The sequence below is a fragment of the Pleurodeles waltl genome, chromosome 9, assembly GCF_031143425.1.
Source record: "Pleurodeles waltl isolate 20211129_DDA chromosome 9, aPleWal1.hap1.20221129, whole genome shotgun sequence".
NCBI classification, from domain to species: Eukaryota; Metazoa; Chordata; class Amphibia; order Caudata; family Salamandridae; genus Pleurodeles; species Pleurodeles waltl.
This window is the reverse complement of record NC_090448.1, coordinates 49,191,237-49,203,858: the sequence shown is the minus strand read 5'-3', so window position 1 is coordinate 49,203,858 and position 12,622 is coordinate 49,191,237. Positions and strand designations below refer to the sequence as shown.

General features: G+C 43.8%; 1 long non-coding RNA gene across 1 annotated transcript; it reads left to right on the top strand.

Annotated features, from left to right (window-relative positions):
- Nucleotides 1-962: 962 nt before the first annotated feature.
- Nucleotides 963-12,302, top strand: LOC138258572 (uncharacterized). Its single transcript, XR_011198424.1, has 3 exons — nt 963-982; nt 1,585-1,705; nt 11,933-12,302. It is a non-coding gene; the product is annotated as an uncharacterized lncRNA (long non-coding RNA).
- Nucleotides 12,303-12,622: the final 320 nt, after the last annotated feature.

The window sequence follows — 12,622 nt, the reverse complement described above, 5'->3', positions numbered from 1 at the left end:
ATGCAGAACTTGCTGTGGGTGCAAGTTCCCAGACGTTAGGTGCTGTCCCTTTTCAGATACAAAGTTATGATAAAGAGCTTCCTTGGCCTAAACCAGAGAATCCCTGACATAGCACAATGGTATTCTCTATTTAAAGGAAAGCATTGCCTTTCTGTGTGGCTGCTGTTGCTTCAATTTAAGTTCCTGTAATTTGTCACCACAGACACTCCAAACTATAGCAGTCTTTTCAATTTTTTACACTGCCATGCTGAAAGTTGTTGCAGGAAAGTCCCTTATTTTTAAGGCTACTGGCAATATGGAATTCTGCAGCTGCTGTGGTTTCCTCATAATTGTGGATTTACTGCGCTTGCCTCCTAACCTGCCATCTGCTGCATCATTTGCAGATTTCAACCAAAAAACACAACTCTTGTTCAAATGGGTCACCTGCTACTTAAAACAGCAATGTGATTCTGTGCGGTTTCCCGCCGTTTGGCAATATTTTTTTGGCTAACTTTCAGTTTGATATTCCCAGGCAATATTAAGGTGTGTTCAAATGAACTAATGATACTGCCACAGAATGCGCTCAATTAAGCCTATACTTGCAGCTCACCCTGGTCAATTCTGCCACGTAATTTGACCTTCCATCGTTGCATGATTCTAGCAGTCGTCCTTATCATCTGCTGCTACGGAGTGCCTCAGCAAAATGTCTGATTTCCTCTGCTGTAAGAACTGACCTATCTTTTTACTTCTGGTCGGTGCTCAAAAAAGCACATGGGGTCGAAGAACGGTAGTGTGGTTTCCTCTGATAGAGCTTTCTTTGTGTCCTGGAATGCATGACCGATTCTAACCCTGGGCGTGGATGCCTTTGTGAGGTTCCTCAGTGGTTTTATCATTGTGGTCAGGCTCTGAATGAAACGCACACAGCATGTGACCATCCCTAAGAACCTTTGGACTCCAGTCATGGACGTCGAGTCTGGGGCGGACTGTATGTCTCTGACCCCAGGTCGGGTGCCATTCCTTATGCAGAAAAATGTTATTACAAAAATCTGATGTTTTGCTTAAGGAACTAGCGTTTTTCCTTGTGGCGTGTTAGCCCGCTGTCAAGGAGCCATCTGAGCACCACTCTCATGCACGCTAGATGTTCTTCTAGTAAAGAGGCATGTACTAGAATGTCATCACTAACATTTGATACACCCGGCAGTTTTTGTTACTAACTCTTTGTAGTGAATATGCAGTTTTGTAAAATGGGTGCAGTGTTGACACCAGAATTCAGTCTGATTACGAGATCACTCAAGCGATTTGTTTGCACAGGGGGATTAGTCATTGACAGCTGGTTTTCATAGACTAACATCCTTCCGAGTGAATCACATTTTTTTCCGAGCATGCTGCACATTTTTGAGGGCAGAATTTGTTTTAATTACCAGCCTTCACGTAATGGGGCATAAAGGGCATACATTACATGGACTTGCCTGTGAACATGGACGGCAGTATATTATCGGAATCACTTTGTCCGCTATACGCAAGTATGTTCAGAATGGGCACACACTCTTGTTGATTGTTGGGTAATCCACGGAAATATAAAAGATAGCATGATTCCTATTTTAGATTGTTCTGAGGATTCAGTCCCGGGGGAGACATTATTCACTACAAGACAAGTAGAAGATTTACATAACGCTACCTTGGGAGACACCGCAAGATTGAAATTTAGTGGACACGAACGATCAAGGTGAGTCTAAAATGAACATTTAATTTATTTTAGAATAAATGCAGAGTCATTCGAATAGTCAACCAACAGGTGATACTCATATATAATTCTCTTGAATAGGGTATAAAGTCCATTGAAGGCTTTGAATTGAAGACAGTATCGCTTGCTATTCAGAGTAAGTTCTCTGGAGGTGATATTTTCTAACCCCTATTGTAAACGGTGTCCTCATATATGAGGAGTCTGACAATTATATTTTTGGTCTATTTTAAGTGATACCTATAACAAAGACTTCTGGACTGGCGATGACCCTGTAATGATTGGTTCTTATCTGTGGGATCGAAACGTCAACATAATTCTTTTGTGGATTGTTGTTTGATATGGATAGTAACTTCAGGACACCTGGATTGAAGGGGTCTTCTTTGAAGATCACTATTTTTAACCATAATTCTGCATATATTGTACATAACATTATGGCACTTTTTTCAAATGATTCACGTTCACTGCACCATCACTTTAGGAGCACCTAAAACATTTTTGAAATTTAATTTAAGATATCCTTATTCTTGATTTCACCATATCCTAAATAAATTTGCTACATTGTGATTACATAGGATATAGAGATTAAGTTGTTATACACGGAAGTCGAGGGTCACACTTCCCCTTTTACAATATTGCAATGGCAGCCTGTCATGTGCTTGATGAGGGGTCCCTTATGGTGGCACAATCCGTGCTGCAGCCCTTAGGTACTAGAGGTGCCGTTTACTAGGGACTTACAGAGGGTGCTAAAGGATTTGCCAATTGGGGAAGTGTAGTTTTGGGAAAGAACACTGGCACTTGGGGACCAACTGCACTTTCAGTCAAAATCACATCAGTTACCAGGCAAAAAGTAGCAGGTAACCATGTCAAAAAGAGGCACTTTCCTACAGGTGCCCACTCTGGAGCCTTCTGGGCTGGGCATTACTCGCCCACCTTGATTAGCAGGTGGAGATGTGGAGAGTGGGGACCTCTGCCGCTGAAGCAGGCCAAGGCTATGGTAGGCCACAGTCTGTGATAAAAGCCCAGCAACCTTGTGGTAGGCTTCAAGACGTGCTCTGCACAGTCCTGGCCAGCCTGTGGTGTGGCCGAGTGGTATCTTGATGGCTGGGGCACTATGCGCCAATGCCTATCCACTGGCTCGAGGCAGGCCATAAGCTTGGATCCTGCCCAGCGGTGCCAACAGTGATGAGAGCCCAAAAAATCACTAGGCACACCAGCTGCACCTCAGGCAGTGTGAAGGAGGTACAATTTGGGGCATTCACTGCGCCCTCTTCATTGCCAATGTGGTGTCATGGGTGGCAGTATGACATGCACAGCAATAACACACTGACACAAGTTTACTGGGCTTTGTACCTGCCTGCAGCTTTTATTATCTTTGGTCATATGGTTTGCACCCATATCATCCGGGCATACCCTGAAGGTGGAGGTATGCAACTTCCCCTCTCTTTAAGAGAATTAAACCCTTTCACAACCTCACACCGCATCGACATCAGTGGACCCAGGTGATAGTTGCATGGATTGAACTTGAGGGCACAGAAATAAGAACATTTTCTCATCATGGCATAGCCAGAACTGCTTACATTAAGCATGGAGCCATTCAGATCAGTTATCACATAAGACTGAGTGTCAAACATCAGTTCATTGTTACTGATCACTATTGACCTGGCTAGTGTTATGTCTACTTGAGACAGAGTTGTGTGTTTGGCTTTTTTCCTCCTGTCTGAATTAGTCTTGTTTCTTCTCAAGGCCCAATTGGCGAACTTCATTATGGTTACGAGGGCCTATAGATATTTCTCAAAGTATTGTCCTCCCAAAGATTAGGTAAGCAGGTATTGTTCACATTGTGCTGTTTGAAGTGTCTCGATATACTCTCAAATGTTATCTTCGATACAGGCTCTGCAGTCATCTTTGCAATTTGAAAGATTTTTTTTAGTGTGGCCATAAAACAGCCAAACATTCAATGGACATGTGGCTACGGCGTTGTGATTTGGTGATTAATAAAACTGATAGAGACCTGGTCAGTGAGCTGCTCGGCCACTGCGTAGCTCTACAAGTAAGTGAAGCCCGTCTGTTTCTGAACTCTGACCCCGGTCAGTATTTCGAGGCACTCCTCCACCCGCAGGCTCCTGCCTGCACCTCATCCCTGGTGTCTAGTGGGAGAGCTCTGCTCTTCTGCTGGGCTGCCCTCTGCCTCTTTTTCCTTTTTCCTCGTTTTTCCTTTGTGTTCTGTTCTTTTGTGACTTTCGCTTTTTGCTTCCTTCTATCTTTTCCTAGTTTCTCTTGTCTCTCGCTTCTCTCTCTCTTCTCATTCTCTCTCCCTGCCGCCCCGCTCCTCTCTCTCACTCTCTCTCCCCGCGGCCCTGCCCCCTTTTTCGTGCAGTTTCCTTCTCCTGCCTCCCAGCTGTCCTTCTCCCTTCCCCACTTAATGGCGGCCGTGCACAAGCCCATCTGCACCCATCCGCAACCCGATCGCGACCAGCCCAGGACCCCTGGATCTCCCGCCCACTAATGCTACTCGTCAGAAGCACTCATCGCACTCAACCCAGAACACGGCAACAACTACAAGCAAGCATCACCAGGCAACACCAAGGGACTCTTCACCTGTCGCCACTGCAAATTCACCAGCCTCCATCACTCAAGCCCTCCCCCCGAAGACCCACAAAACAGAACACAACCTCAGATGTATCTGGATCAACACTCGCTCCATCCACAGGCACGCCATCGAACTCTAGAACCTCACTGAAACCACATCCCCGGATGTCGCCTTCCTCACAGAAAACTGGCTTAACCCCTCTTCGGCTCCAGACATCGCCATCCCAGATGGCTACAAGATCATCCGCAAAGACCACATGAATCGCCATCGTCCACAAAGTTTCCCTACGCCTCTCCACCAGCACCAAAGACTCCACAACCAACATGGAACTCCTCCACTTCCAGATTGGAACCAACCCTAACACCACTCTGCGAAGCACCCTCATCTACAGGCCACCGGGCCCCCGCCCCTTATTCTGCGACACCATCACTGACATCACCACCACCCACGTGCTCGCTTCCCAGGACTACATACTTCTCTGGGACCTCAACTTCCACCTGGAGAACGTCAATGACAACAACTCCACAACGCTTCTCGAAAACCTCGCCAAACCTCGGACTCAAGCAACTCATCACCTCGCCCACCCACTCTGCTGGACACACACTCAACCCCATCTTCACCGCCAGCAACCACATCTCCATCAGCCACATCACCGAACTCCAATGGACCGACCACCACTGTATCCACATTACCTTCAGCAAATCCCCCAACCAACACCCCGCTCACCTACCACCCGCAGGAGCTGGAACAAGATCACCAAGGACCAGCTACTCACCAGCCTCAACAATTCACGCCCCAGACGACCTCGACACTAACACAACTGCCCAGGACCTCATCAACTGGATCTCAGACTGGACCAAAACCTTAGCCCTCCATCAATAAACCCTCCAACAGACGCTCATCTAGGAAAGCCGACTGGTTCACCCCAGCCCTCAAGGAGTCCAAAAAAAACTGCAGATGCCTCGAAAGGAAAGGGCACACCAACAAGACCCCCACCAACCACAAAGCCTTCAAAAAAGCCTTAAACACACACCACCAACTCATCAGGACCTCCAAGAGAAACGCCTTCCAGGAACGCATCAACAACAATGCACACAACAGCAAAGAACTCTTCACGATCATCAGCGAACTGACCAACCCCAGAGCGAACTCCACGGACATCCTCCCATCACAAGAACTCTGCAGAAGCCTCTCCACCTACTTCCACCGCAAAATAGCAGACATCTACGACAGTTTTCTGACCCAGGATCATCCCACGCCCAACACCGTCATAGCCTCCACCAAAGCTCCACCAAACCCCCACCACCTACTCTACTGGGCCAACATCGCCGACGAGGAACACCTCAACATCATGAACTCCATCCACTCAGGCTCTACCTCAGATCCCTGCCCCCACCACATCTTCAACAAAGCAAGTAGCACCATTGCACCCAAGCTCCGGCACATCATCAACTGCTCCTTTGAAACTGCCACCTTCCCAGAAATCTGGAAACACACTGAAATCAAGCCCTTATTGAAGAAACCAACTGCAGACCCAGACGACCTCAAGAACTTCCGGCCCATCTCTCTACTCCCCTTCCCAGCCAAGGTCATCAAAAAGGTTGTCAATAGACAACTCACCAAATTCTACAACATCCTTGACCCCTCTCAGTCTGGCTTCCGGAGCAATCACAGCACAGAGTCCGCCCTCCTCGCCGCCACAGACGACATTCGCATCCTCCTATGTAGGGGTGAGACCACAGCTCTCATCCTCCTCAACCTGTCTGCCGCCTTTGACACCATCTCCCACTGCACTCTACGGACTCATCTACACGACGCCGGCATCCGAGACAAGGCACTAGAATGGATCACCTCCTTCCTCTCCGACAGAACCCGAAAAGTCTGACTCCCCCCCCCCCCTTCTACTCAGAGGCCACCAATATCATCTGCGGTGTCCCACAAGGCTTCTCTCTGAGCCCCACTCTCTTCAACCTCTACATAGCCCCCCTAGCTGCCATCACCAGACACCACGCACTCAACATCGTCTCATACGCCGACAACACACAGCTAATCATCTCCCTCACCAACGACCCTCACACAGCCAAAGCCAACTTCCACAACGGAATGAAGGCAGTGTACGCCTGGATGAAGGAGAGCTGCTTAAAAGTGGTGAATGTGTGATGTAGGTACACAGATACATCAAGGGGTGTAAAAACAGTAGCCAACAGGCCAAGTCCAATAAGATTGTAAGATCTTCCTCGCAAATATTAAAAGGACAGCCCTGAAATAGTGTTGATGTTTCAACCTCATGGTATCCACTGGTGGGTCTCATCAGGACATAAGCATTTAGTATAATCACCTCCTTTTTGAATAAGTCTAATATTTAATCAAAACAGTAATTGCGGAGCCTGCAGATTAGACTATTAGTCACCTGTGATGAATAATCCTAATTATACAACAAGTGGCTCGGTTACATTTGTGAAAATCCAAAAACCACCACTCACTGTCAGAAACAGAGTATACACTTGTGGCTGTACAAGTAAACCAAAAGCACACACAAACACAAGTGTACACTATTTTGACGACAGACACCATTAATCTTATTTACAAAGGAGGTTATTAGACAGATGACTTATGTCCTGGTCAGACCCACAAATTGATAATATTGGGTTGAAACATCAACAATCTTTCAGTGTTGTCTTTCGAATATATTAAAAATAAAGATCTTACAATCATATTAGACTAAGCCAGTTGGCTATTGTTTTACATCCCTTGATGTATCTATGTATGTAAGTCACACATTCACCACTTTTGAGCACTGCATCGTACACACTATTGTCTATTAATCATTGTATCATGTGGATATAACACCAATGAATGCTTTCATTAACGTAGAGAGGCACATGGCTATATCTTTTGCATATATTTAAATTGAATAAATAATTCCCACAGATTTGAAATATACATTACACCTGTAAAAAGAAATCCCATGAAACCACTGTGTTTTGTTCTTATAATTTATCCTGGGTCTGTTTGTTTGGCTTAAGTATGACAAATGTTTTATATAATATTACAGTGTTTAGCGCTACACAGAAAATGTAAAGCAATTCATTGAATTTTATCAAAGACATGGAGACAAGTATTATGCTTCTCTAATCTTGCTTTAATGAAACAGCAAGTCAAGAAAACTACAATTCCCACGAGGCTTGGCAAAAAATAGCCAATATAAACGGAAAAAGTAATGCAATAACAGCCAATCATAGTCCTGTCCATAGTATAATCACCATACTTGACTGCGAACAGCCCTCTTTTCTTGCTGCTCCCAGTCAAGATAAGTACCTCATTAAAGATATTTTAATTTTATATTATACACATGGTTATGCTTGTTCAGTGCTGCTGTACTAATTGTATTTTCATTATTACAAGCGTTTCGCCGTTTCTTTCATAAGCTCTCCTCACGCATTCTTAACATTCCACAGCATACGCTTTTTAATCGCACATTACCAGAGCTTTTAATGATGGCTCCTTGTTACCTCCGTAACTGCTGCAAGGCCACTTCACTGTATTTCCCAAGTTTTATCGCCTCCTCCCTTCACTCATCAGAAAACCTGTTTGCATCTCCTGCCTCCGGTCATGTCTCCTCGAACCGGCTCTCTCCTCGCTTCACGTCAGAAGGGGAGTGGCCTTGCGGCTCCGCCCTCCTGTCTTCCTTGGCCGCAGACAAGAGTGTTCACAGCTCCTTGGGCGTGTTTAGGCCATTATCTCCTCCTCCTTTCTGCTCCAACTTGTTTTTAAACATTTCTTGGCCATATTCTAACAGAAAGTCTATTTTAAATTTATTTTACTTTGGAAATTGATAGTTCTCCCCTTATGGAGGATAACAATGATGAGGGTGACATTTTTAAAAAGGACTTAAGTGATTTTATTCACAATTCGATTGAACAGGCCGTTGCAGCCTCAATGGACAAAATGTAAAAAAAAAATAGAGAACTCTGTAAAGAGCATGATGTCAAAATGTTTTCTGGCTCATTCCCCGAGAGAAAGCAGAAAACGAAAACTAATGTCTATTTCTTCTAATAAATCCCAAATTTATGTCAACCCTACAGGCGCTTCACAGACTGGTGAGAATACCTCAACCCAAACTGAGGACGTAGATCCTCCCAGGCCTCCTGCCAGGATAAACTACTTGACTTGGTGGGTCCATTAGCCCGCATCTTTGACATGGTGGAGGCATCCAGACTGAAAAATACAGACGGTGACCTTTGGACCTTTCACTATGGACCCAGAGAGCTTTCTGCGTTCTGGGAAATGCTAACAAAGCCATCACTCATGAAAGGAGAAAAGGACTTTTACTAAAATTAGATCCTAAACTGGCTATCCAGGCAACACTTGACCCTGGTATGAAAGTGGATGGCCTTCTATTTGGGGAGTCCTTCATCAACGACCTGATTAAATATGTAACTATGTTCTCCTCAATAAACAAAACACAACAGTCTCTCAAGAAAGTCTTCAACCAGTGGATTTTTGCGTGGGCTGGTAGATGCAGGAGATGCTTTACCGTCCAGAGTCCTATCACCAACAAGGATACCGAGGTTCCTTCAGTTCGTCATACGGAATTCTATTCACAAAGGGATAGAGGGTATCAAGGTCGTGGATAATGGAACTTCAAAAACAATACCCAACAAGGTAAGTCTAACTTCTAGCCTTCGTCCAGTATGGGCCCATCTTCAGTTTTTTCTTTCAAAATGGAAAACAATAACTGCAGATCTGTGGGTTTTAAACATGATGCAGGGTTATCTAATAGAGTTTTAGACAGTCCCTTATCAAAGTGTGTTCCCACATCCTCCTTGTTTCCCCTCAGATATGTCCACACTAATTTCTGAAGAAGTCCACTCTCTTTTGCTAGAGAATTCAATTCAACTCACAGACCCAGATCCTTCAGGTTTCATAAGCTCTTTGTTTCTAGTCCAAAAGAAAAACAAGAAAATGAGACAGGTTATCAACCTCTGAACCTTCAACCAATTTGTCATTTACAGTCATTTCAAAACGGAGACAATAGTACATTTCAGAGATGCTCTCCTTCAGTTCGATTACATGGAGCGATTAGATCTTCAGGATGCATATCTCACCATTCCCATTCATATAGACCACAGTAAATTTCTTCAATTTCAGTGGCAGGGAAAAACGTACCAGTTTTATTCCCTTCCTTTCGGTCTCTGGTCAGCACCACAGTGCTTTACAAAGGTAATGAAACAAGTAGTGGCACATCTCAGATCTCTAGGCATCAGGCTAATAATATAGCTAGACAACATTCTCCTCATGAGTCACAATTCTCACACACTTCTATCTCATCTTAACATCACTTGCTTTCTTTTTTCACACTTGGGTTTTATAATAAATAAGGACAAATCGATTATGACTCCCACTCAACAAATAGAATTTCTGAGTTTCTTGGAGAATTTAGCAACCGCTATGCTCCATCTTCCTCAACAAAAAAACATCAAAGTAGAAATCCTTTGAACTCGCCACGGTACCCAAATCTCTCTCAGATCTCTAGCCAGAATAGTGGGTCTTCTCTCTTCATCCATTCAAGCTATCTTTCCGGGCCCCCTACATTACCGGGCCCTTCAATGTCTAAAGATCTGATATCTTGGAAAAGGTCTTGCTTACTCTGATCTTCTAAACATAGATCTAGAGTCTTGTTCCAAACTTCAGTGATGGATAGACCATTTAGAGGCTTGGAATGGAAGGACTATCTTTGCATCAACCCTCGATCTTGTGTTAGAATCAGATGCAAGCCTAACGGGTTGGGGCGCCCATTGTGGTCCAATCTCGACTGGAGGTACTTGGTCCATTGAGGAGTCCAAACTGCTTATCAATTGTTTAGAAAGGCTTGCGGACTCCTTTGCAATCAGAAGCCTGGTAAAAGACAGAATACAGTGTTCCATCCTCCTCCGTATGGACAATGTTTCGGCTGTCCTTTTACATCAACCATTTAGGCGACACCAGATCAAAACCACTAGAGGATTTGGCAAAAAGTCTGTCTTATCAACAGGATTTCTGTCACAGCAGAATATCTTCCAGGCAGTATCAATACAACTGCAGATTAGCAGTCCCATTTCCTTTGAGACTACAGGGACTGGAAACTTCATCCCTCTGTATTTAAGTCACTCCTCCACAAATGGGGTTCCTTTTCTATCGATCTCTTTGCTTCCAGCTTGAGTTCGCACTTACCTCATTTCTTCAGTTGGCGCCCAGATCCCCTGGCTCTAGCTACAGATGATTTTCTTCAGGACTGGTCCATATTAGTCAATTATGCCTTTCCTCCTTTTGTTATGATTACCAGAGCCCTTGCTCAGGGCAGACGTCAAAAGGCCACAATAATAATAGTGGTTCCTTTCTGCAATCACAAATGTGGTTCCCTCCGATTCTAGAACTGACAGTCAACTTCCCAGTACTACTTCCATCATTTCCCTCCCTTCTTCTGGATCCCCTTGGCCATTCTCACAAAATTAGTACTTGACAAATCCCTCATACTTTCAGCTTGGAAAGTATTGGGTCAGACGCCAGCCTTATTTAGTCAGAAGCTACAGAATTCATTAACCAAGCCTGGGCTACAGGTACCAGAAAAGCTTACAGTTCCACCTGGACTCTTTGGTCAGGCTGGCTGGTGTCTGGGAAGAAATTTCAATCCTGTTTCAGCCGATATAACCCATGTCATAAATTTTCTAGAGGCAGAATCCAGTGCAGGTAAGGCATACAGAACAATCAATCTATACAGATTAGCAATTTCCATGCACAATACCTAATTAACGGAAAACCAGTGGGAGAGCACCTACTCCTTTGCCGTATGTTAAAGTGAGTAACATTATCTATTCCTCCTCTACCTAAATATTCAAAACTATGGGATGTAAATGTCATGTTGAATTTGTTTTTTTTCTTGGCCTGACAATGTAGACCTCTCTCTGAAAATGCTTTCATCTAAACTCACTATGTTATGTCTTATCTCTATTAAACGTTTGTTAGACGTTAAAGCCTTGTACATTTCCTCTTGCCAATTTACTTCAACTGGGGTGTTGTTTTCTGTCAACAAACGCATGAAGACTAATTTACGCTCTGTGTTTTATCTTTATTTTCCTAATCAACCAAAACTTTGTGTGGGACAATGTCTAAAAGTATTCGAAGAACACACCTTAAATCTAAGAATGTCCTCTCATCCCCAACTCCCTATCTCTTTCTGTAAACCTCATAAACCTGTTTCTTCTGCAACTTTGGCTAGATGGGTCCGACGGGCCATGTCTATTGCAGGCATTGATACTTCAGTATTTGGGGCTCATTCCTCTAGGGGCACCACGCCTCAAAAGCTTTCTGGGTGGGTTCCAGACAGAGGACATTGTGAGATCGGACAATTGGTATAATGGTAATGTTTTTAGGATATTTTATTGTAAACCAGTTCATGCGGCGTCTTCTGTAGTAATTAACATGCTTTAAAAATACATAATAGGAGCCTCTGGTCTTGACATAAGTTGTAGATTTCCCTAATAAACGATGACAGAAAGTCTAAAATTTATTAAAGACACGGAGGCAAGTATTATCCCGCCAAACTTGGTAATTGATGTTGTTCTTTCCATCCCTGACAGCATCCACAACCTTACCGCCATCTTTTTCCTAAGAACATCGCAATACAAACAGGATCTCCTACTTCTGCCACAGATTTGTTGCAGTTCCAGCATTGCACCTCTCCAGATCTTCTGATGACGCCAAGGAATTATTTGTTTATTAACTTTTTTCAATAACTATTTTTGTTTATTTTAGTAGTTGCTATTGTATTGTCTATTTGTCCTATGTTTTCTGATACTTATTAACTTCTCACATGAGAAAAGAGGGCTCTTTGCAGTCAAGTATGCTGATTATACTATGAATAGGCGATTGGCTGTTATTACATTACGTTTTTCGTTCTCATTGGCTATTTTTTTTGCTAAGCCTCATGGGAATTGTAGTTTTCTTGACTGCTGCTGTTTAATTAAAGATTAGAAAAGCATAATATTTGCCTCCGTGTCTTTAATAAAATTAAGACTTTCCGTCATAGTTTACTAGGAAAATCTACAGTATGATACAAAGAGCATCAAAACATAATCAGACAAGAAAAGGCCACAGGACACTCCAGACGGCTCCTTTTTCTTGACCCTTGATGCGGGGGGGGTCAGTTAAAGGGGGCGCATCTAGCAAATGACGTCACAATAGATGTCAAACACCCTGGAATCCTGATTGTTGGTGCTTGCCAGTAACACAGGATTGGTTAAAGAAAATTATATGTTATTCTTTTCAGT